Source organism: Scyliorhinus canicula, chromosome 20 (genome assembly GCF_902713615.1).
Source record: "Scyliorhinus canicula chromosome 20, sScyCan1.1, whole genome shotgun sequence".
In the NCBI taxonomy this organism is placed as follows: domain Eukaryota; kingdom Metazoa; phylum Chordata; class Chondrichthyes; order Carcharhiniformes; family Scyliorhinidae; genus Scyliorhinus; species Scyliorhinus canicula.
Window position 1 is genome coordinate 4,523,164 of NC_052165.1, and position 24,025 is coordinate 4,547,188.

General features: G+C 44.4%; 1 long non-coding RNA gene across 3 annotated transcripts in view; it reads left to right on the top strand.

The window, feature by feature from the left end:
- Positions 1-24,025, top strand: part of LOC119954892 — a 266,765-nt gene that overhangs the window by 65,537 nt on the left and 177,203 nt on the right. For 2 of the 3 annotated variants that reach the window (XR_005458331.1, XR_005458332.1), the window contains one exon: positions 2,845-2,988. The exons of the other annotated variant lie outside the window; for it this stretch is intronic. This is a non-coding gene — a long non-coding RNA (uncharacterized LOC119954892). The remainder of the gene's footprint in view (positions 1-2,844; positions 2,989-24,025) is intronic. 3 annotated transcript variants of the gene reach the window in all.

Consider the following 24,025-nt stretch of genomic DNA (forward strand, 5'->3'; position numbering starts at 1 on the left):
TCAGCCATGATTGAATAGCGGAGCAGATTCAATGGGCCGAATGGCCTAACTCTGCTCCTATGTCTTAAGGTCTTTTGAATAGTCAGTGATAGGACTCAGTAACATGATCAGCTTAGTGCATGGGTACTGAAACAATGAGGTTAAAGTGCAGTTATTTTGGGGTGCCTTGTGGAGATAAATGAGTTGTGTGACAAGAATCAAGTGAATGCTCTCAAGAATTCACCAGAAGAAAACCATCTGTACATGTGCTAGTTGCAAGCAGGAAGCCTTTGTGTCAAGCTAAAGGATCTTGTTGGGTAAAGAAATATTGGGAAATTTAATAATCTTCTTGTGTATGTATTGAGAGCTTTCTAATGTTTTGTCTGGTGTAATATAGCTCATTTTTCTCATTTTAATAAATATTTTATCTTAGTATTAAAAATTAATCAGTAGGCTCCTGCGATTTTGTTCAGTAACTTTTCTCCACGGTTTCTAAAAAAAATATTTAGGATCTATCAACCCAGGTTTCACTTTGGGAACTGACTTGTCCAGTGTTAACATCAGCTGGGATCGTAATAATTAATAGAACTAAATACACATCTTAGGTATTCTCTGTGGCCATGGATTGTATGTTGACAGTAGCTATTTGTATTTAATTTTAAAATTCTCCCCATATATCTTTCTCCTCAACCCTCTTCCCTATTGTACACCTTCCCTGTAAACAGTAAATAAGAAAATTGTTGTGTATTGGGATTTTGGACGTGTGCCAGGACATTTTGGCTAAGTCACTTATAAATTTCAATAGAGGAGTAGCAGGCATCCATTCCAACTTTCCTTCCGACCTCCTTCCCTTTTCATTGATCTATTAGGAAATCAATGGACGAAGATTTGTTGTATAAAGCCTTCAAGAGCTCAGTATCAGACTGAGGTCACACACCAACCTGCTCTATCACAATATTATAGTTACTACACAGGCATGTTCCAACCCAGGCACGTTATGTGGCTTTGTAGATCATAAGAGTTAGTGATTCTGATATGAAACCAAGTTAACAGACAATCCTGGAAATAGCTAAAGAGAAAGTTTGTGGAGGTAAAAAGTGGCAGGTGTATACTTCTTCCCATCATCACAGCATTAAAGTCTGCCCTAAGTGAAAATTCCAAATGTCTGTTTAAAGAAGAAGATGATTATAGGGTTTCTACTGAGCAAACTTCCTCTCCAGACAAAATATGACTTGCCTAAACAAATAAAGTGATTATTCACAGCTGGGCAAGTTGATTCTTAGTTACTAAATGATTGATCTCAGTGGGGAGGTGTCTTCTGTTTGAGGGAAACATGGAATCAGTGTCAAGGAGGTCCTCTAAGACAACAGTTTGGAAGTAATTATATAGGTCTAACCTATCTACAGTACTGTCTATATGCCGTATTAAGAAATTCAAATGTCTCATCCTGTGGCGAATAATATTTCACATAATTAATACGTTTTCCTGCTGATTTTGTGAAACAGGTTTGTTTATTTAACTCATTACTTTGTCAGTGAGCACTAATTTGTTATTTGAATAACTCAGAATAACCTCCTAAAATGTCTACAAAGTTCAATATGTGCTTTTTATAAGGCTTTGGGTTGATGCAAAAAATAATCTTGAATACTTGCCATTATTTGATGATATAGATGTAAACAGAGTAAGAAAACCTGCACATGTACATATGTATATATAGCATATTTCATGATCTCATGTCCCAAAGCACTTTACAACCAACAAAATACTTTTTGATAAGTTGATAATGTTGTAATGCAGCAAATGCTCAGTAAGCTCCCATAAAAAGCAATCTGGTAATGGCCAGATAATCTGTTTCTGTGATCATGATTTAAGGATACATATTGACCAGTACACTGGGGGAACTTCCCTGTGAAAGTGTAATGGAATTGTTTATGCCCACATTAGCAAGCAGGTAGGGCCTCAGTTATCATATCTCACCCAAAGAGAGTGCTGCAATCCCTCAGTACTGGAGTATCAGTTTATAGTTTTGTACTTAATTTTCTGTAGTGGGACTTGTATCCACAACATTTTCTGTAGTGCGACTTGTGTCCACAACATTCTGACCCAGAGGCAAGAGTTCTTACCATCCAAATCACAGTTGACACTGACTAAAGAGGGAATGGGAAATGAGGTAAAGGCTGGAGAAGAAGGGCGAATGGATTAGGATGGCAGATGCAACAATAGCTACTAACTTTGGAAAAGAGACACACAAATACACAAAATAGGAGCAGAATTAGGTAATTCAGCCCCTCGAGTTTGCTCTGCCATTCAATAAGATCATGGTTTGTGTTTTGAATTCCTATCTACCCCAATAACCGTTAATTCCCTTGCCTGGCGGCACGGTAGCACAGTTGTTAGCACAATTGCTTCACAGCTCCAGGGTCCCAGGTTCGATTCCCGGCTTCGGTCACTGCCTGTGCGGAGTCTGCACGTTCTCCCCGTGTCTGCGTGGGTTTCCTCCGGGTGCTTCGGTTTCCTCCCACAGTCCAAAGATGTGCAGGCTACGTGGATTGGCCATGCTAAATTGCTCTTAGTATCCAAAAAGGTTAGTGGGGTTAGTGGGTTACGGGGATAGGGTGGAGTGGTCTTAGGTAGGGTGCCCTTTCCAAGGGCCGGTACAGACTCAATGGGCCGAATAGCCTTCTTCTTCACTGTAAATTCTATGATTCTAACAAGAATCTACCTCCACCTTGAAAATATTCAGTGACCCCGCCTCCACTGCCATCTGAAGCACAGATTTCCAAAGTTGCACAACTCTGAGACAAAATAAATTCTCATTTCTTATGGTGATCCATAATTTTAAAACAGTGCCCTCTCAATCTGCAGGAAACATTGTATCCACGTCCAGCTTGTGGAGACTGTTCAGGATGTTATATACTTCAATTAAGTCATCCGTCACTCTTCTGAACCCCAGTGGAAACAAGGCCAGTCTATCCAACCTTTCCTCATAAGACAACCTGCTCATTCCAGGTAACAATCTGGTAAACCTGCTTTGAACATATACATCCTAAGGAGTCCAAAACTGCACACAGTAATCAAAATGTGATCTCCACAAAATAACTGAAGCATAACATCCTAACTCAACAGGGGTGAATGTGGTGTGCCACGTATGGCTGTTGTATATATTATTGTATTTACTCACTGTTACTGTTGTTGTGTTGTTGGCTCCGCCTGTGGCTCCACCCCTCTGAGAATGTATATAACCCATCGATCCGGGACAGCCTCTCAGTGCGGGAGGAGTGGTAGGCACATTCTAGCTGATTAAATTTATAACAATCAATGCAGTGCGAGGGTTGAGGCTTGGGCGCGCGGCAGATCGCTGGGTCTCTTTTTTCAGTGTGGCTCCGCGGTCCGAGTCCGCCATGGACCACAGTCCGGCCACTGGAGGCTGCTGTACATTTGTGCGGACTCCAAACCGGAAGTGCGGGGGCTCGTATCTGCAGCTAAAGCTGCGTGATTCACTCCGGGTCCCTGCTAGCCCCCTGCAGGGCATTGAATTCATTCAACTTTTTGGAAAGAATTTCTGGAGTAAAACTCCAACGTTTTTATGCCGCATGGGGACATAGTCTCATTTTGGGAGAATCCAGCCTCTGAACTTTGCGAATTATGTAAATGTGAGTTTAAACTTTCACTGTATGCAACTAACTGGTCCAGGTAGATAAAAAACACAAAACTCCGATGTTAATAGATTCTGATTTCAGATGACTTTGCTCAATAAATGTGCAGAAAGAAAACTGCTTGTTGTAATCCACAAGAATTTGCAGCATTTTGGGATATGCAATTGAACTTTCATATAAGATTGTACATTTCAGACTGAGGCTTGCCAAATGGAAATTTGTGTCTCAAGCAACTGATTTAAGAACAAAAAATCTTTCCTGCTGAATACAGATAAAACTACAGATGAAATTAGAAGCTTTGCTAACATACACAAGCGGTTTGTGCAGCATGCAGAGCCTGCTTTGATTCTGAACCAGAGAGGTTAATAAGGTTGCCAACCCTTCTGGACTGACTGAGAGTTTCCCAGAATCAGTGATTGCTCTAATGAGTGCTGCTGCTAACCTGGGAGAAAGCAACCCTCGACAAAAAACACAAGCATCCTAAACACAAGCTTTCCATAAATTATTGAGAAAATAATCGGGGTTACCTAGAGACCTTTGGAAAAGAGAAGGCTGAGGGAAGAGCTAATTGAAATGTTCAAATTAAGAGCCACCTTGAAAGAGTGGATAGGAAGACCTTCTTTCCCATGGTTGAGTGGTAAGGATCAGTACCAGGGCCTCAGCTATTTCCAATCTATGTTAATGACTTAGATGAAGAGGCCAAAAGTAATCTAAGTTTACAAACCCACCAAACTGTTAATTGTCAGCAAACTGTGAGGAAGACACAAAGAGGAAGCAAAAGGATTCAGACAGTTTGATGACCTTTGCCCCTGAAGCAGAACAATAAGGAACATTTGTAATTTTGTTAAAAGTTCTTTGGAACCTGTAACTGTTCTTCTATTTTTCATTTTTACAAACCCACAAAACTGGTAAGAGTACGGCATAAATGTTTCTGTGTACATGAATACAGAAAAAGACCGGAGAATACCAACACAGTTGGTTCAACTTTATTATTAAACTTGAGTTGGTTCAGCTTTATTATTAAACTTGGTGCCTCTGTTGAGGAAACAAACAATGAACCGATAAGCTAGAGAATGTTTTTTTAAATTAATTTACTGGATGTGGCGTCGCTGGTTAGGCCAGCATTTATTGTCCATCCCTAGTTGCCCTTTAGAAGGTGGTGGTAAGTTGCTGTCTTGAACTGCTGCAGTCCTTGAAGTGTAGGTACACACACTGTGCTGTTAGGGAAGGAGTTCCAGGATTTTGACCCAGCGACATTGAAGGTGCGACGATATATTTCCAAGTCAGGGTGGCGAGTGACTTGGAGGAGAACTTCCAGGAGGTGGGGTTCCCAGGTATCTGCTGCTTTTATTCTTCTAGATGGTAGTGGACTTGGGTTTGGAAGGTGTTGTCTAAGGAACAAAGAACAATACAGCACAGGAACAGGCCCTTCAGCCCTCCAAGCCTGCGCCGATCATGGTACCTGCTTAAACTAAAACCTTATGCACATACGGAGTCCGTATCCTTCCATTCCCATTCTATTCATATATTTGTCTAGATGCCCCTAACTGTTGCTTATCGTACCTGCTCCCACCACCTCCTCAGACAGCGCGTTCCATATATTTACCTTCCTCTTTGTAAAAAACATTTGCCTCACATGTCTGTTCTAAATTTTTCCCCGCGCACTTTAAGCCTATACTTGACTCTCCTACCCTAAGAAAGAGCATCTGACTATCTACTTTGTCCATGCCACTCATAATCTTGCAGACCTCTATCAGGTCGCCTCTCAACCTCCATCATTCCAGTGACAAGAGACTGAGTTTATTTAACCCTCCATACCAGGCAACATCCTTGTAAACCGCTTCTGTACCCTCTCCAAAGCATCCACATCCTTCTGGTCGTGTGACGACCAGAATTGTACACAATATTCAAAACTAGGCCTAATTAAGATCCTGTACAGCTGCAACATGACTTGCCAATTTTTATATTCAGTGCCCCGACCGATGAACGCCAGCATGACGTATGCCTTCTTGACCACCTTATACACATGCATTGCCACTTTCAGTGATCGGTGGACAGGCATGCCCAGATCTGTCTGCCTGTCAATATTCTCAAGAGTTCTACCATTTACTGTGTAATTCCTACATGCATTGGACATTCCAAAGTGCATTACCTCACACTTTTCCAGATTAAACTCCATCTGCCATTTCTCCGCCCAAGACTTCAACCAGTTTATATCCTGCTATATCCTCTGACAATCCTCTTCATAGAACATAGAACAGTACAGCACAGAACAGGCCCTTCGGCCCTCGATGTTGTGCCGAGCAATGATCACCCTACTCAAACCCACGTATCCACCCTATACCCGTAACCCAACAACCCCCCTTAATCTTTTTAAGGACACTACGGGCAATTTAGCATGGCCAATCCACCTAACCCGCACATCTTTGGACTGTGGGAGGAAACCGAAGCACCCGGAGGAAACCCACGCACACACGGGGAGGACGTGCAGACTCCACACAGACAGTGACCCAGCCGGGAATCGAACCTGGGACCCTGGAGCTGTGAAGCATTTATGCTAACCACCATGCTACCGTGCTGCCCTATCCGCCTTCACTATCCGCAACTCCACCAATTTTTGTGTCGTCTGCAAATTTACTAATCAGACCAGCTACATTTTCTTCCAAATCATTCATATACACCACGAACAACAAAGGCCCCAGAACTGATCCCTGTGGCACGCCGCTAGTCACAGTGTTCCATTCAGAAAAACACCCTTCTACTGCGACCCTGTCATCTGTGCCCAAGCCAGTTCTGTATCCAACTTGCCAGCTCTCCTGTGATCTCACGTGACTTCACCTTTTGTACCAGTCTATTGTCAATGGCTTTACTGAAGTCCATGTCTACAGCATCTACTGCCTTTCCCTCATCTATCATCTTTGTCACTTCCTTGAAAAACTCCATCAAATTAGTGAGGCACGACCTCCGCTTCACAAAAGCATGCTGTCCATCACTAATAAGTCCATTTGTTTATAAATGTGAGTAAATCGTGTCTCTCAGAATCTTTTCCAATAATTTCCCTACCACTGACATGAGGCTCACTGGCCTATAATTTCCTGGATTATCGCTGCTCCCCTTCTTAAACAATGGAACAACATTGGCTACTTTCCAGTCCTCTGGAACTTCACCTGTAGGCAATAAGGATACAAAGGTTACTGTCAAGGCCCCAGCAATTTCCTCCCTTGCCTCCCTCAGTATTCTGGGGTAGATCCCATCAGGCCCTGGGGACTTATCTACTTTAATGCTTTTTAACCTTGGTGAGTTACTGCAGTGCATCTTGTAGATGGTACACACAGCTGCCACCGTTCGTTGGTGGTGGAGGATTTGAATGCTTGTGGAAGGGGGAGCAATCAAGTGGGCTGCTTTGTCCTGGATTGTGTTGAACTTCTTTTTTATAAATACATTTAGAATACCCAATTCATTTTTTCCAATTAAGGGGCAATTTAGCACGGCCAATCCACCTACCCTACACATCTTTGGGTTGTGGGGGCGAAATCCACGCAAACACGGGGAGAATGTGCAAGCTCCACACGGACAGTGACCCAGAGCCGGGATCGAACCTGGGACCTCGGCTCCATGAGGCAGCAGCGCTAACCACTGCGGCACCTGCTGCCACCGGTGTCAGGCTTTCTGAGTGTTGTTGGAGCTGCACTCATCCAGGCAAGTGGAGAGTATTCCATTACACTTTGACTTGTGCCTTGTAGATGGTGGACAGGCTTTGGGGGGTCAGGAAGTGAGTTACTCGCCGTAGGATTCCTAGGCTTTGTCCTGCCCTGTAAGAAGTCTTACAATACCAGGTTAAAGTCCAACATGTTTGTTTCAAACACAAGCTTTCGGAGCACTGCTCCAACCTCAGGTGAATGAAGAGGTATATTCCAGAAACATATATATAGACAAATTCAAAGATGCCAGACAATGCTTAGAATGCGAGCATTTGCAGATAATTGAATCTTTACAGATCGAGAGAGAGGGATAACCCCAGGTTAAAGAGGTGTGAATTGTCTCAAGCCAGGACAGTTGGTTGGATTTTGCAAGCCCAGGCCAGATGGTCCTGCCCTGGTAGCCACAGTGTTAATGTAGCTAGTGCAGTTCAGTTTCTGATCAATGGTAACCCTCAGGAATGTAACTTGCCACTTGTTGGCCCATGCCTGGATATTGTCCCGGCCTTCCTGCATTAGGACATGAACTGCTTCATTATCTGAGGAGTTGCAAATGGTGCTGAACATTGTGCACTCATCCACAAACATTCCCACTCCTGACCTTATGATGGAAGGGAGGTCATTGATGAAGCAGCTGATGATGGTTGGGCCTGGGGCACTTCTCTGAGGAACTCCTGTAGTGATGTCTTGGAGCTGAGATAATTGACCTCCAACCATCACAACCAGCTTTGACTCCAACCAGCAGAGAGTTTCCCCTGTGATTCCCATTGACTCCAGTTTAGTGAGGGCGCCTTAATGCCATACTCAGTCAAATGTTGATGTCAAGGGCAGTCACTCTCACCTCACCTCTGGTGTTCAGCTCTTTTGTCCATGTTTGAACTAAGGCTGTAATGAGGTCAGGAGCTGAGTGACCCTGGCGGAACCCAAACTGAGTGTGGAATGTGGAAGAGAATAAAGCCAGGAAAACATTGTAAAATGGTGCACACCTTCGTGTGTCGTGATTGCTCACACAGTCAAAGAAAATATAGGATAAGATTTTTGTGCCACGATTGGGCATGCACCAAAACATGGGTGCGATTCAACCACTGTGTTGTGTGCCTGCCACGAATCTGAGCGTGCTAGGTGAAAAGCGGGAGAGTTCAAAATCAAGATTCACGTTGGGCATGAACCATTTTGTGATTCACCCAGCCCACTCCCGATAGTTCTGGATCTTGCCCAGAAATGACGAGGAACTCATTAAGCGTAATTTGCATTAATTTTAATCTCATTAGTAAGATTGAAGTCAAATGCAGCAGCCTCTCGAGAATTACCCGATTCCCCAACGAGAAGTCACCCAGGCATCATACAGTCCCATTGACTCCAGTTTAAAGGTCCTTTCAAAAACGGGAAGCTGGCACAATGGCTGCTGAGGAGAAGTGAGGAGGTGAGTAGCCCTTTCCATTTACCGCATGCAGCTCAAGGCACCCGACTGCTCACGGGAGGGGTCTGAGGTTGTTTGGCGGACTGGAGGAGTCCAGGTCAGGGGTCGCCCCTGTACTGGGCGATGAGGGGCTTTGCATCTGTGAGGCCTTCAGGCCATCTTTAAATATTGTGGAGACCCACAACAGGGGTAACCAGAGTTGGAGCCTGTCCTACCAAACTCTTCCAGGACAGAGCCATTCTGCAGCCTGTCTGTCCTACCAAATTCTTCCAGGACAGAGCCCTGCATTAATAATAACCTTTATTGTCACAAATAGGCTTACATTGACACTGCAATGAAGTTACTGTGAAAAGTATCTAGTCGCCACATTCCAGCGCTTATTCAGTGGGAATTCAGAATGTCCAAATTACCTACCAGCACGTCTTTCGGGACTTGTGGGAGGAAACCGGAGCACCCGGAGGAAACCCACGCAGACAGAGGGAGAACGTGCAGACTCCGCACAGACAGTGACCCAAGCCGGGATCAAACCTGGGACCCTGGCACTGTGAAGCAACAGCCAACCACTGTGCTACCATGCTGCAGCTTCTCTCACGAAAGTCAATTTCAATCCCTTTGATTGTGAGCAGCCTTTAGCTTCACAGCTGAAGGTTATTTCAAAGGAGGGATTAGCCTTGTTATTTGTGAAAACACTTCACAGTCCTGAACTCAAGTGCCTCCTCAAATGAACAGATACCATGTCTGAGAGAATGATGAGTGGACTGGATGTCCTGCAATCTTTGATGCCTGAACAGCGTGCCTGTACATATTCTGCACCATAGAGCCAGCTGCCAACAATCAAACACTAAAGGGCAGAGCTCACCACTGAAGACCCTCTGAGTTCAAGAGTAAGTGTCTGGATGAGCAGAGGGCAGCTGGGCACAACCTCCGTATTGTTGCTGGTAGGCATCTGGGGTCCAAGGGTTCCTGACCTAGCTAGTAGTGAGCGTGCAGAGCAAAGTTTGACAGTACAACTAGCTCACTGGATGGCATTCTGAGAGAAGGTGGGACAATCATGATAAGGGTGGGACGCTTGGGAGATAAGAGGGACCCGGGATGGAAGACCTAACTGATTGTCAGTCTCTATCCATCTCCAATTCTTTCCAGATACAAATATGTTTGCTGGTGTGGATCCTGCTGAGTCAATCCGTGCTGTGCTTGTCACATTTGAGGCGTTCAAACATTGAAGACACAGGCAGGAGGCGGCACAATTTGTGCTGGGGTCCGTCACCTACCCTGAAGACCCGGCTGCCCATTAGGCTGAGGCGGGGACCAGAACAGGAGTTCAGCAATGTGCCAAGATGCACAGAGTTTTTGGTCATTCATTGAGCTGCCAGACAGCATATTCTGCAGAAGACTGCGTCTTTTAAAAAATAAATTTAGAGTACCCAATTCAATTTTTCCAATTAAGGGGCAATTTAGCGTGACCAATCCACCTACCCTACACATCTTTGGGTTGTTTGGGCAAAACCCACGCAAACACGGGGAGAATGTGCAAACTCCATACGGATAGTGACCCAGAGCCGGGATCGAACCTGGGACCTTGGCGCCGTCAGGCAGCAATGCTAACCACTGCGCCATTATGCTGCCCTTGAAGACTATATCTTAACAGAGAGACAGTGTTTCACCCCTTGCACACCCTCTCCCGTGGAGGTCACTGCAGCATTCAATTTTTATGCCACCGGGTCATTCCAGGACTCAAGTGGGAACCTGTGCAGCATATCGCAATTCAGCCCACAGGTGCACCTGGGAAGGTGACGGATGCTATGTTGTCATGTGAGAGTACCTTTAAGAAATGGGTGTTTAAGAAATGTACTTGGAGCTGCTTATGTTACTGGAGTGATGCCAGAGTGTGGGTGGAGCTGAGCTCTGCTTCTGCTTTTTAGTTTCAGTTTGAGAAAAAGCTTGGGTGTGTCTGTGTTTTTCAGTGAGCTGCATCTGAAGTCTGCATCCAAAGACTATCTATGGATTATTTGGTGAACCCAGACTTGTAAAAGGTTTCAGTATTGAATGCAAACTCTGATGTGCTTCTGTTTAGAGGTTTGTTAAGTCTTTTGGATGTTAAAAGAACAGCATACAGATTACTTAGTGTTGTATTCTTTGGGGGGGGGGGGTGTATTTGAATTAATGGTTGCTAAGATATTCACTGTTTGTTTTAAAAATATTAACTTGAGTTCATAGAATAAACATTGTTTGCTTTAAAAAATACTTGTCCATTTCTGTTGTGCCACACCTGTAGAGTGGGCCGTGTGCTCCCCATACCATAACAATGTACACCCGAGCATCAGACTATATCACCTTTGACCTGGACCAGGCCCACTAAGATGCCAGGGTTGCAGAATTTGCTGCCATTTCTGGAATGCGCCTAGTCCACGGGACCATCAAAGGCATGTATGTTGTCCTGCAAGTATCAGGGAATGCCCTACTCCCTGAATGTTCAGATCATGTGCAACCACCGCCTTGTTAAGTAATGGGTTAAGAGACATTTCCAATTAGTTGTCTCATTTATATTAAGCATCCAATAATTGACAGGTAAACGGGCTTCAGGTGGCCCTTGTGTCAGGTGATGTGATGTCAGAGTTTTGTGCAAAGTCTGTTGAGGGAAATTCAAGGTGTTTTGTGGAAAAGCAGCAGAACCTTTGACTCTTTATACTACAGTAGCTAAACGTCGAACAAATTATAGCAGAGGACGGTTGCTGTTCAAGTGTGAAGGGTTGAAAGATACAACTCTTTCAGACCAAACCAAGGAATGAGTGAGGGAAAAAAAATGGCTGAACCGAGGATAAAGATGGCTGGATATGACTAACCCCCCTTATTTTCTGAAAGTGGATCGTATGTTCAATGGAGAAGTGCAGTAGTTATGTGGACTAAGGCAACTGCCTTGGGAAAGAGAAAACAAGTGTGGCATTGGCTCTTTCTTTACCTTATGACAGTAAAATCCAAAGCAAAGTGTTTTCTGAGCTGGAATTGGAAGAGTTAGACTCAGAAGAAGGTCTGGAGACTCTATTACATTACATGGATAAGATTTATTAAAAACATGACTTTTAAGTGCGTATGAAGCATGGTCGGATTTTGATAGGTTCCAGAAAATAGAGGAATTCTCCATGGAAGACTATATAATGGAATTTGGCAGACTATATAAAAGGCTGCAGAAACACAACCTGGAATTTCCACAGTCTGTAATGGCCTTTAAATTACTTGACTGTGCTAGAGTGAGCAACATGGATAGGCTCCTGGTTTTGGCAGGAGTTCAGTTTGCGGATAAGGAAACCTTATTCGATCAGATGACAGAAGCTTTAAAAAAGGTTCTGGGGAAACATTCAATTCCGATGGCTCTGATGACCCAAATAGGTCAGCCTGCAATGAAGCAGAATATAAAAGACACACTATTAACAGGATGGCGAAATCGCACGGCTACAAACAGAGTATGGAGGGAGATCTGGACCCGGAAAGTATGAAGACAGAAACCCAGTTAGAACCTACAATAGGAAGATGAACCCCAGAAATGCCCAGGGTATGATAAATCGATGTTTTCGATATGACTCAATACCATTATGCTTTCAACTGTCCAACACGTTATAAGAGAGTGTTTGTTTGAAGTGACACATGACACGGAAGTGTCAGAAGAGGAAAAAGATAGTGACCAGAAAGAAGGCATTGTCCTATTAACAAGCAGTTTTACACCGGTAATGAGGATGTTGGTTGCACAATCGTTCAATTGTGCTGTATTGGACAGTGGCTGCACATCTACTGTGTGTGGAATTGACTGGTTAAAATATTACCTGGATTCTTTGAATGCTGAAAATTGTAACAAGGTTAAGGAATTTGAAAGTTCCACAAGTTTCAGGTTTGGGGATGAGAATACTCTGAAGTCGCTGCAAAGAGTGGTGATCCCTTGCAATATTGCCGGAGTGAATCATTTCATTAGCACGGATGTTGTATCAAGTGAGATACCTTTGCTTCTGAGCAGACCGTCGATGAAGAAACTGGATATGGAACAGGATAAGGCAACAGGTTTTGGAAAGACGGTGGACTTACAATTTACAAAGTCGGGACACTATTGTATTCCATTACTGACAAATAATATTTCAAGTACAGTTGTTAAGGATGTGTTAATGGCTGTTGAAAATGGGACTTTAGCTGATAAAAAGCTTGTTGTATGAAAACTGCATAGGCAATTTGCGCATCCGTCTCCTCGGAGTCTGAAAAATTTATTAAAGGATGCAAGGGTAAGGGATGAAGACTATACTAAACTGATAGAACAGGTTAGTGATCGCTGTGAAGTTTGTAGGAAGTACAGAAGGACACCAGCACGACTGATAGTAACCTTACCTTTGGCCAAAGATTTTTAAAACTTTGTGGGCATGGACCTTAAGATCTGGGATAAAGCCAATAATATATTTATTTTGCATTTTGTAGATTTAGCAACCAGATTTAGTCAATCAATGAATGTATGAAGTAAAGAAAAGAGCGTAATTCTGGATCAAATCGTGGAAAAATGGATAGGGTCAGGAATGGGCCCACCAGCAAAATTCCTTACGGACAATGGGGGAGAATTTGCTAATGGTGAGTTTAGGGATATGTGTGAAAATGTGAATATCACAGTTATGAATACGGCTGCGGAAAGCCCATTTAGTAATGGTGTGTGTGAAAGAAACCACTTCAGCTTTAGCATGGGTGGTACATGCAAAGAATTCATTGCAGATGGTTGCGGGCTATAGTCTCTATCAATTAGTGTTTGGTAGAAACCCTAAACTTCCGTCCATCTTAGATGACCAGCCTCCAGCTTGGGAAGGGACTACAATTAGCTCTGCTTTTGCTGAGCATTTAAATGCATTACATAGCAGTAGAAAAGCCTTTCCGGAAGCAGAAGTCTCTGAAAGAATTTGCAGAGCTTTAAGACATAATGTACGGCCATCAGATGCCATTTTTCAGCAAGGAGACATGGTATACTGTAAGAGAGACAATTCTAATGAATGGAAAAGCCCAGGGAATATCATAGGCATAGATGGCAAAACAATTATTTTGCAACATGGTAATCAAACTGTTAGGGTACATTCATCAAGGACAATGGGTACAGATTACAAATTTTCAAATTTAGACAGACATGACGAGGAGCCAGGGTCATCTGGTATGCACGTGTTACAGAACTATGAGGACCAGTTAACTGATATAGACAGGGTTTGTGTAGAGGAACACAAGACTTCTGTTGAATTAGAACAGTCCATTTTTCCGAAAGTGCAAATGCCAAAAGTTGGTACAAAAGTGACATACTTGCCTGAAGGGTCTAGTCAATGGAAGGATGAAACTGTTGTTAGTAGAGCAGGAAAGGCCACTGGAAAGTATAAACATTGGTTGAATGTACAGCATTCAGGGGAGGGAGTCAAGACAATGGATTGGGAAAACAACGTTGAAAAATGGAGGGCACAGTAACGCAGTGCCAGTTCTTAGAGTACATCAGATAGTTAACATGTCTGCAGGAAAAGGTCGAGAACTATTGAAAGGACATCCCACAGCAGAAGGGAAAGATCTTGCAGTACAGAGCGAGATACCAGGCGGGAGAGGGGACGAAGTTTATCAAGATCTCGGAACATGAGTAAGACAACGAATACTAATAGGAGTAGAAGCCCACATGCACGTGAGATTTTGGTGGCTTCCAATAAATTAGATGAAAAAGTTATCAAAGATGCCAAACAGCAAGAACTACATAGTTGGAGTGAATTTGGGGTATACACGGAAGTACCGGATAGGGGACAAAGAGCTCTCCCACAGATGGATTTGTACGGAAAAGGTTCTTCCGGATGGAACTTATAAGGCAAAGGCCAGGCTTGTGGCAAGGGAATTTGAAGGAAATTTAGAAGATCAGGACTTAAGGGTAGATTCACCTACAGCAGGAAAGGTTATTTTAAACATCTTCTTGGCTCTGTTAGCCACAACGACATGGGAATGCAAATCTATAGAAATAAAAGCTGCCTTTTTGCAGGGGCATCAGCTTCAAAGAGACATTTTTCTCCGTTCTCTGAAAGAGGCAGCTAACACAGAAGGGGTACTCTGGAAGTTGAACAAATGTGTATATGGATTGAATGATGCATCTAGAGTGTGGTACTTTTCGGTAAGGTCAGTTTTGTTAAAGTTAGGCTGTTGCTAGTTGAAAACAGATCCGGCAATGTTTTACTGGCACTATAAAGGAAATCTTTCTGGCATCTTTATGATGCACGTCGATGATTTTTTGTGGAGTGAGACTAGTGATTTTGAAGCTGTTGTAATCTCTGGTTTGAGGAAAGAATTCAGGGTTGGAAGTCAGGCTTTCGGTGCATTTAAATACATTGGACTAGAAATCGGAAAGACTAAGTTAGGGGCAACTTTATGTCAGCAATCGTATTTGGAAAGCATCAGCCCAATAGCAATTAGTCGTGGCCGGGTTTCACAAAAAGACGCAATGGTTTCAAAGATGTAAAAAGAGCAACTGTGAAGTTTAATTGGGCAACTGAATTGGTTCGGTAGACCGAGTAGACCGGATGTGAGTTTTGAGGTTCAAACTAAATATGCAGGAGTGTGTTTTGAGGTTCCCGGTTTTAGGTGACCGTAGGCACTTGAAACTCATAGTTTATAGTGATGCGTTCTATGCAAATTTATGTGATGGGGTTTCAAGCGCAGGAGGTTTTATAATTTTCCTTTTGGGGAACAATGGTAAATGTTGCCCTCTTGTGTGGGAAACAAAGAAAATGAGAGTGGTCAAAAGCACTTTGGCTGCTGAGACGTTAAGCCTTGCAGAGGCGGTGGATATGGCTTTTTATATATCTCAGATATTGACACAAATTTTGGGATTAGGGGATTTGGGAAATATACCTATTGAATGTCACATTGACAATAAATCCCTGTGGGAAAATGTGCACTCTACAAAAAGTGTCAATGAGAAAAGGTTACGGATAGACATCGCATATTTGAAGCAGATGTTGGACAGAGGGGAGATAGCAAAAATTAAATGGGTTGACAGTAGCTATCAATTGTCAGACTGTTTTACAAAAAGAGGGGCTAGTTCACAGAAACTTTTGGATATTGTTAAAGAAGGGTGCCTGTTTCTGTGACTTTTTTTTTCTTCTTACAAAAATGAAAAAAAAAGAAGGGAGGAAATTGCGTTTGTGTTTTTGAGTTTCTTGTACCTTTGTTTCACCTAATTATTTTTTTTCCTCCAAGGAAGGGGAGACTGTTAAGTAATGGGTTAAGAGACATTCCAATTAGTTGTCTCATTTATGTTAGAACAAAGAAAATTACAGCACAGGAACAGGCCCTTCATCCCTCCCAGTCTGCGCCGATCCAGATCCTTTATCTAAACCTGTCTCCTATTTTCCAATGTCTACTTCTCTCTGTTGCCGCCCGTTCATATACCTGTCTAGATGCCTCTTAAATGATGCTATCGTGCCCGCCTCTACCACCTCCGCTGGTAAAGCGTTCCAGGCACCCAACACCCTCTGCGTAAAAAACTTTCCATGCACATCTCCCTTAAACTTTCCCCCTCTCACCTTGAAATCGTGACCCCTTGTAACTGACACCCCCACTCTTGGAAAAAGCTTGTTGCTATCCACCCTGTCCATACCTCTCATAATTTTGTATACCTCAATCAGGTCCCCCCTCAACCTCCGTCTTTCCAACGAAAACAATCCTAATCTACTCAACCTTTCTTCATAGCTAGCACCCTCCATACCAGGCAACATCCTGGTGAACCTCCTCTGCACCCTCTCCAAAGCATCCACATCCTTCTGGTAATGTGGCGTCCAGAACTGCACGCAGTATTCCAAATGTGGCCTAACCAAAGTCCTATACAACTGTAACATGACCTGCCTACTCTTGTACTCAATACCCCGTCCGATGAAGGCAAGAATGCTGTATGCCTTCTTGACCATTCTATCAACCTGCGTTGCCACCTTCAGGGTACAATGGACCTGAACTCCCAGATCTCTCTGTACATCAATTTTCCCCAGGACCCTTCCATTGACCATATAGTCCGCTCTTGAATTTGATCTTCGAAAATGCATCACCTCGCATTTGCCTGGATTGAACTCCATCTGCCATTTCTCTGCCCAACTCTCCAATCTATCTATATTTTGTTGTATTCTCTGACAGTCCTCCTCGCTATCTGCAACTCCAATAATTGACATTGATATGTAAACGGGCTTCAGGTGGCCCTTGTGTCAGGTGATGTGATGTTAGAGTTTTGTGCAAAGTCTGAGGGAAATTAAAGGTGTTTTGTGGAAAAGCAGCAGAACCTTTGACTCTTTATACTACAGCAGCTAAACGTCTAACACACCTCATGATCATGCATGTGGGTGCCCGCTATTCTGGGAACTACATTCTGGGCCACGAGATCCCCGCTATCGTTGAGGACCACCCCAACAGGACGGGTTGGCTTGTGATGGACAAGGAATAGCCATTGAGGTAATGGCTGATGATGCCAGTGCGGAGGACTGAGACCGAGGCGGAGACCCAACACAATGAAGCTCATGTTGCCACCCATGCTGTCATTGAACTGTGCATCGGACTGCTAAAAATGCAGTTCCGGTGCCTGGACCATTTTCGCGGGGCTCTACAGTACGGCCCCCAAAGGGTGTCCAGCTTTGAGGTGGTCTCTTGTGCCCTCCACAATCTCACACAACAGTAGGCGACATGCTGGAGGAGGAGGAGGATGAGGAGGAGGGAAATGTGGCTTCATCTAAGGAGGACGCAGCAGATCACGAGGGGCTGGAGGACGACCCAAGGAGGAGCCGGAGGATGGAGGACTGGCGATGGCAAGGATCCGACATGCCATGAGGACTAGGAAGGCCCCCACATCTCTGGATTCTCCTGAGATGAGGCTATGTCCATCAGCACAGCAATCCCCCGGCCCTAACACATTGCCCCTTTCCCGACGACCCTGTTCCCCCCCTCCAAGAGTCTATGTAACATCACTTCAGGGTGATGAGACTCTGTTGGCACTGTCAGCGAGTGGGTCCTTATACAAGGCAGGAGAATGATGACTTGATGTGAGAAAAGCTCTGATTAAGTCTGACTTTTGTCTTTCTGCTGACAGCGCGCTCACACCCATCCTCATGACGGAGTCTGTATCAGAGGCATTTGATCTTGAACACTGTGGTGGAAGAGGAGGGTGAGGGGGAGAAAAGGTTAGTGAGGGGAACAAGGGGTCGGGGTGCGGACAGGCTTGCTGTGAAGATTAAAGTGACAAAGGCCTCACATGTCTCGGGTGTGTGAAATGTTTTAATAGTGAGCATTTTATTTTTTTAAATGGCTTTATTGAATTTTCACATTATATTTGACAATTCGTCATTCTATTTACATTTTTTATGTTCTCCCCATGTCTGCGTGGTGTGTCCTCCGGGTGGTCCGGTTTCCTCCCACAGTCCAAAGACGTGCCGGTTAGGTGGATCGGCCATGATAAATTGCCCTTAGTGACCAAAAAGGTTAGGAGGGGGTTATTGGGTTATGGGGATAGGGTGGAAGTGAGGGCTTAAGTGGGTCGGTGCAGACTCGATGGGCCGAATGGCCTCCTTCTGCTCTGTATGTTCTATGTACTATATTTCTAGCTCGAAAGTTAAGTTACTGGCGTCATATCCATGAGTAGTATTTTACAGACAGCAGTCAAGATGTGGTTCTAGTTTATACAGACAAAGACCCAAAAGAGGTACATGTTACAGGAAAACAAGGAAATGTAACAATACTAAGAAAGAAGAAGAAAGTTAAAAAAGTTCACCCGAGTGCAACATACTCGATCCGCTGTACATATTTAAAGTAGCCTGCTTCGTCCTTCCTTGGTGGCTGTGCATTTTATTTGGCCAGCCGGCATCTGCTGCATTGCCTGCTGTTGGCCCTGGCTTGTGTTTGATTGTTTGTTATTATGCCCTCTAGTCCTCTTTTTTTCCCTTGGGTTTATCCCCTTGCCTCTGTGTCGCATGCATCCCGCAGTCTTCTTGTTGATATTTACCCTCTGTGTCGCATGCATCCCGCAGTCTTCTTGTCGATATTTACCCTCCCCCCTCCTCCCCTGCTCCCCACTCTTCCTTTGCAAATCATGGCTCGTCTGCTTCTCTCCCAGCCCCCTCCCCCCTCCCTCAATCTATTGGCTGTTGGCTACAAACAGGTCCTGGAACAAATTGGTAAGCCTTCTTCTGACTCCAGCACGACAAATTTGATTTTTTTCCAATTGGAGAAATTCCAATAGTTGGACAGCCTTTGGGTGGTACATGTTACAGGACAACAAGAAAATTTAACAATAGTAAGAAAGAAAAAGCTTTGAGTGGTGCTGCTGATTGCCAGCTGAGCAGGATTCTTTGGCGGGCGATTAGGGAAGCAAACACAAGGGAGTCGGCCCCATTCCCATGAATAGTTCTGGATGGTCTGATACACTGAAGACTGCCACTTTCAGTTTTGGCTCCACCCTCACCCCCACAACTTTGGACATTGCTTCAAAGAAGGCTATCCAGAACCTGACAAGTCTGGGGCATGCCCAGAACATGTGGGTGTGGTTGGCCAGTCCTCCGTGGCACCATTCACATTTGTCTTCCATCTCCGAGAAGAACCTGCTCATTTGAGTTCTAGTTAGTGTGCTCTATGCACCACTTTCAGATGCATTAGGCTTAGTCTAAGGAGGTGGAGTTGGTGGTTCCCGTTGCGCAGTTGCAAACTTTCTGTAAGGTACTCTAATGTTGCTAGTCTGTCGTCTTTTGTAAAAGTCCCTAGCTGTCAGTATCCCTCCATCCTGTCTTCACCTCTTAAAAGTGGCATCCATTGTGGCTGATGTACATTTTGGTCAGTCCAAATTGTTGACTTAGCTGGCTCCATGACTGGAGCGTGGTTATTACCACTGGGCTTATAGAGTGCTTGGCTGACCAGGATGGGAGTGTTACTGTGGCAGCAAGAGCCCGGATGGATGTTCCTCTTCAGGAACTCTCCTCCATCCTTTCCCATTCTGCTTCTGGCTCCCTTATCCACTCCCTCATTCTTTCCGCTGCCCAGTGGTAGTATTGCAGATTTGGGAGGGCCAGGCCTCCCATCCTTCTATTTCTCTGCAGAAACGTTTTGAGGGTTTTTGGGTTCTTCTACCCCACATAAACAACATGGTCATTTTGTCTATTGTGGTGAAAAAGGTCTTGTAGATCGATATGGATCTGAAGAGGAACCTGGGCAGTACGTTCGTTTTGATCGTCAGCACTTTCCCCGCCAGGGAGAGTGGGAGTCTGTCCCACCTCTGCAGGTCCTTCTTTACTTCCTCCACCAGACTTATCAGATTCAATTTCTTGGTCCGTATCCTGTTGTGAATAATTTGGATCCCCAGGTATCGGAATTTATTTTGGATTTGTTTAAACAGCAGTCCCTGCAGCTCTGCCCCTTCCCCTTGTGGGTTCACTGGGAAGACTTCACTTTTGCTCAAGTTGAATTTGAGCCGAGAAGGCTCCAAACTCTTTCAGGAGCTTCATGATCCCGTTCATACTGCTTTGGCTCCAAGACGTAGAGGAACAGGTCATACGCATACAATGAGACTCTGCGCTCTCTGTCCTATCTCTGGATCCCCTTCCAATTCTTTGCCGATCTGAGGGCCAGTGGTTCGATTGCCAGGGTGAATAGAAGCAGGGACAGCAGGCACCCCTGCTTTGTGCCCTGTGCAGCTGGAAGTATTTAGAGCTGGTGGCGTTAGTCCGTGCGCTTGCTGTTGGAGTGCTGTACAGGAGTTCCACCCAGGTGGTGAACAGTCAGATCAGTCCATAAGTACATCAGTCCATAAGAGGGTCTTATTGGGGTCTGGTAACAGAGGGGCAGAAGATGTTTTTGAATCTGTTTGTGCGTGTTCTCAGACTTTTGTATCTCCTGCCCGATGGAAGAAGTTGGAAGAGTGAGTAAGCCGGGTGGGAGGGATCTTTGATGATGCTGCCCTCTTTCCCAAGGCAGCAGGAAGTACTTCCATTTGACTCTGTCAAGGTCTTTTCTGGGTCCAGGTAGATGATCATCTCTGGTGTTCTCTCCCCAGATGGGGTCATTATCACACTCAGCAGATACCTGATGTTCGATGTTACCCTTAATAAAGCCCATATGGCTCTCAGTTTTCCAATTGTTTGGCTAAGATCTTGGCCAATATATCTGCGCCTACATTGAGCACTGAAATAGGTCTGTGGGACCCACATTCAGTTTGGTCGTTGTGTTTCTTGGGTATCAGCGAGATTGAGGCTTGTGCTAGTGAGTCTGTGAACATCTCCCACAAGTGCAGGGCCAGTGCTGGTGCCAATGTTTTGTAGAAGTCCGCCGGGAATCCATCTGGTTCCGGGTCTTTCATTCATGGAATTGATGCTATCAATGGCTTCCCCCAATTATAGTGGTGCTTCCAGCCCCACTAGAATTATCCTCCCCCACGACTGGCATGTCCAGTCCATCAAGAAACTGCTTCATCCTCAAGTCCCTGTTGGGGGGGGTTCGGAGCTGTACAGCCCTGGTAGAAGGCCTCGAATACCTCGTTGACCTTTTTATGCTCTCGCGTATACTCCATTCTCCGGTTGGTCCTGCAGGTCCTCCCCGGGGTTGTCCTCCCGCCTCTTCTGGCCAGCAACTCCTCAACCTCATCCTCCTCGGAGGTGGCCACATATTCCTCCCCTTCACCTCCAGCATGACGCCCTGCTGCTGTGCCAGGTTGGAGGGCACATAATGGGCAACCCTTTGCAAATGAAGGCCCTGAGGAAATTAATTCTCAGAGAATGGGACCCGCAGGGCGACTGAGCTCAATCGGCTTGGGTAGTGTTAAAAATCTTGGGATCATGTAACATTGTTTGGGATAATTTAAGATTTTAATGTTTTTAATGATTGATAAATAAATATTGTTAAATTATACACTTGTGTTTTGCTTTGTTTGCCTCCCCAATAAAGATATCTGGGAAAAATATTTGAGTAATAAACTGGTCAAAATGTCTGAAGTTCTTTTTTGAAATCTTTTTATTGGCATTTCTCATATTTATAAACAATTGTGTATATATACATCACATTTTTCTTACCCACGTCAATTGACTTTATTGTGCAGAGAGGTTTATTTGGCCTTTCATTTAATTGACCCCATACATTTTGTGTCCTGTGGATCGGTCTATGGTCCTCCCCCCCCCCCCCCCCCCCCCTCCTCCCTTTCCCTTTGGCTTCAGCTGTGTATTGCATTTATTTTCAGGGGGAAAAAGGGGCAGGTTATTTGCCCCCCCTCCTCTTCTCTTTTGTGGTTTCCCCACCCTCTTTCCGTTCCCCCCCCCCCCCCAAAGTTGCGCAGTCCTTTGTTTTTTTATTCTTAAATTACTCCTCGTTGTGGCTTCAAACAGGTTTTGGAACAGGCTGGCAAACTGCCCCCTAGTATCCAGGATGCCTTCCTTCGATCCTCGGATGGCGTACTTAATCTTCTCCAGGTGGAGCAAACAACACCAAGCCTCAAAAAGGAGGACAGTCTGGAAGTCCCTGTATAAGACCACTTAGAGGAGGGCATCCTACTTCTGCATCCAGCCTAATCTCCAACCGAAGAAAGACTCTAACAACATTGAACCAAAGCACTCAGTCTCGCATTCAGGCCTCACAGCCAACAGGATACTACACCCCCAGGAGAACCAAATCTCAATGAGCGTAGTCCCGTATATGTGTCTATAACTAAAGAGGACATTGTGGGGAGGGTGACCTACTCCATCCTACTCGCATGTCCACATGTGTGTCCTTGGCCTGCTGCAATGTTCCAGTGAAGCGCAATGCAAACTGGAGGAAGAGCATCTCATTTTCCAATTAGGGACCTGACAGCCTCCGGACTTAAAATTGAGTTCAACAACTTCAGACTGTGAACTCCTCTCCTCCATCTTCACCCCATTTTTATTCTATCAATTTCTTTTCATTTTTACCATGGATCTGTTTTTCCTTCACCATTGTCCTCCCTCCCCCACCCCACTCTACTTGAGCCATCTATTCCCTGTCGCTATTCTTTGACACACTATTTACCTTTGTTCTGCCATTAACACATTCTGATCTCTCAATGTGCCACTATCAGTACTGTTCTTATATTTGATCACCGCCACAACATCTTTGTCAATCTCCATCACTGGTCCACTATCCAGTCCCACTGCTCCACAGCCCCCCTCCACAACAGTATAAATCTGATCCTATTTCCAGTTCTCTCTGTAATGATATGTATACGTGTCTATAATTAAAGGTTAATTATAACATCTAGCTGTAACACAACCACTAGAGGGCACCACTAGATCCACCTATAAGTGTCAGCTCCCAAAGGATCTTGGTCTCTTTCAGCCCAGTGGTGTTTAGAATCATAGAATTTACAGTACAGAAGGAGGCCATTCAGCCCATCGAGTATGCACCGGCCCTTGGAAAGAGCAACTCACTTAAGCCCCACACCTCCACCCTATCTCCTTTATCCCCTTAATCCAGTAACCTCACCTAACCTTTTTGAACACTAAGGGCAATTTAGAATGTTCAATCTGCCTACCCGCACATCTTTGGACTGTGGGAGGAAACCAGAGCATCTGGAGGAAACCCACGCAGACACGGGGAGAACGTACAGACTCCGCACAGACAGTGACCCAAGCCAGGAATCGAACCTGGGACCCTGGTGCTGTGAAGCAACTGTGCTAACCACCGTGCTACCCAGTAATTTGTGAATGTTCATGGGATTTTTAATCTGGAGTTAATAAGCAGTTGTATGTTTAGATAGCTCTCAGTATAGTTACTATTTATAGTTGTGAATCAGTTAATTCAATCATATTTAATTACTTGATTTCTAGAGATAGTTCTGTGGAGTGTCGAACTCAGATATAATGAATTGTTTCTTCAATAAATTAGTTTGTTTAATTGAAGACTCATGGTTTCTTCAGGATCACACCATCAGACCATCTGCATCAACAGCAACTAGTGACGATTCATATTACTAGACTCAGTAATATAACATGGTACCAGGATTGGTTACAGTAAATTACCTCGAATGGAATAGTTAAGTTAGAAAAAAAATAAAAATCACAGCTATTCGACAACAGAAGCATCACCTTCTGAAAAAATGTTATGATTCCCAGCTCGATGGACAGAACACAAACACCTCAACACCTCAGGATCACTAGTAACTTAAATGTAAACTGCCGTTTGTTTAAACAACAATTTCAGCTTTACATAGAGGCTTTTGACTGAAATAATGCCATAGATACTCATAAATCATAGATTATAAAATTTACAGT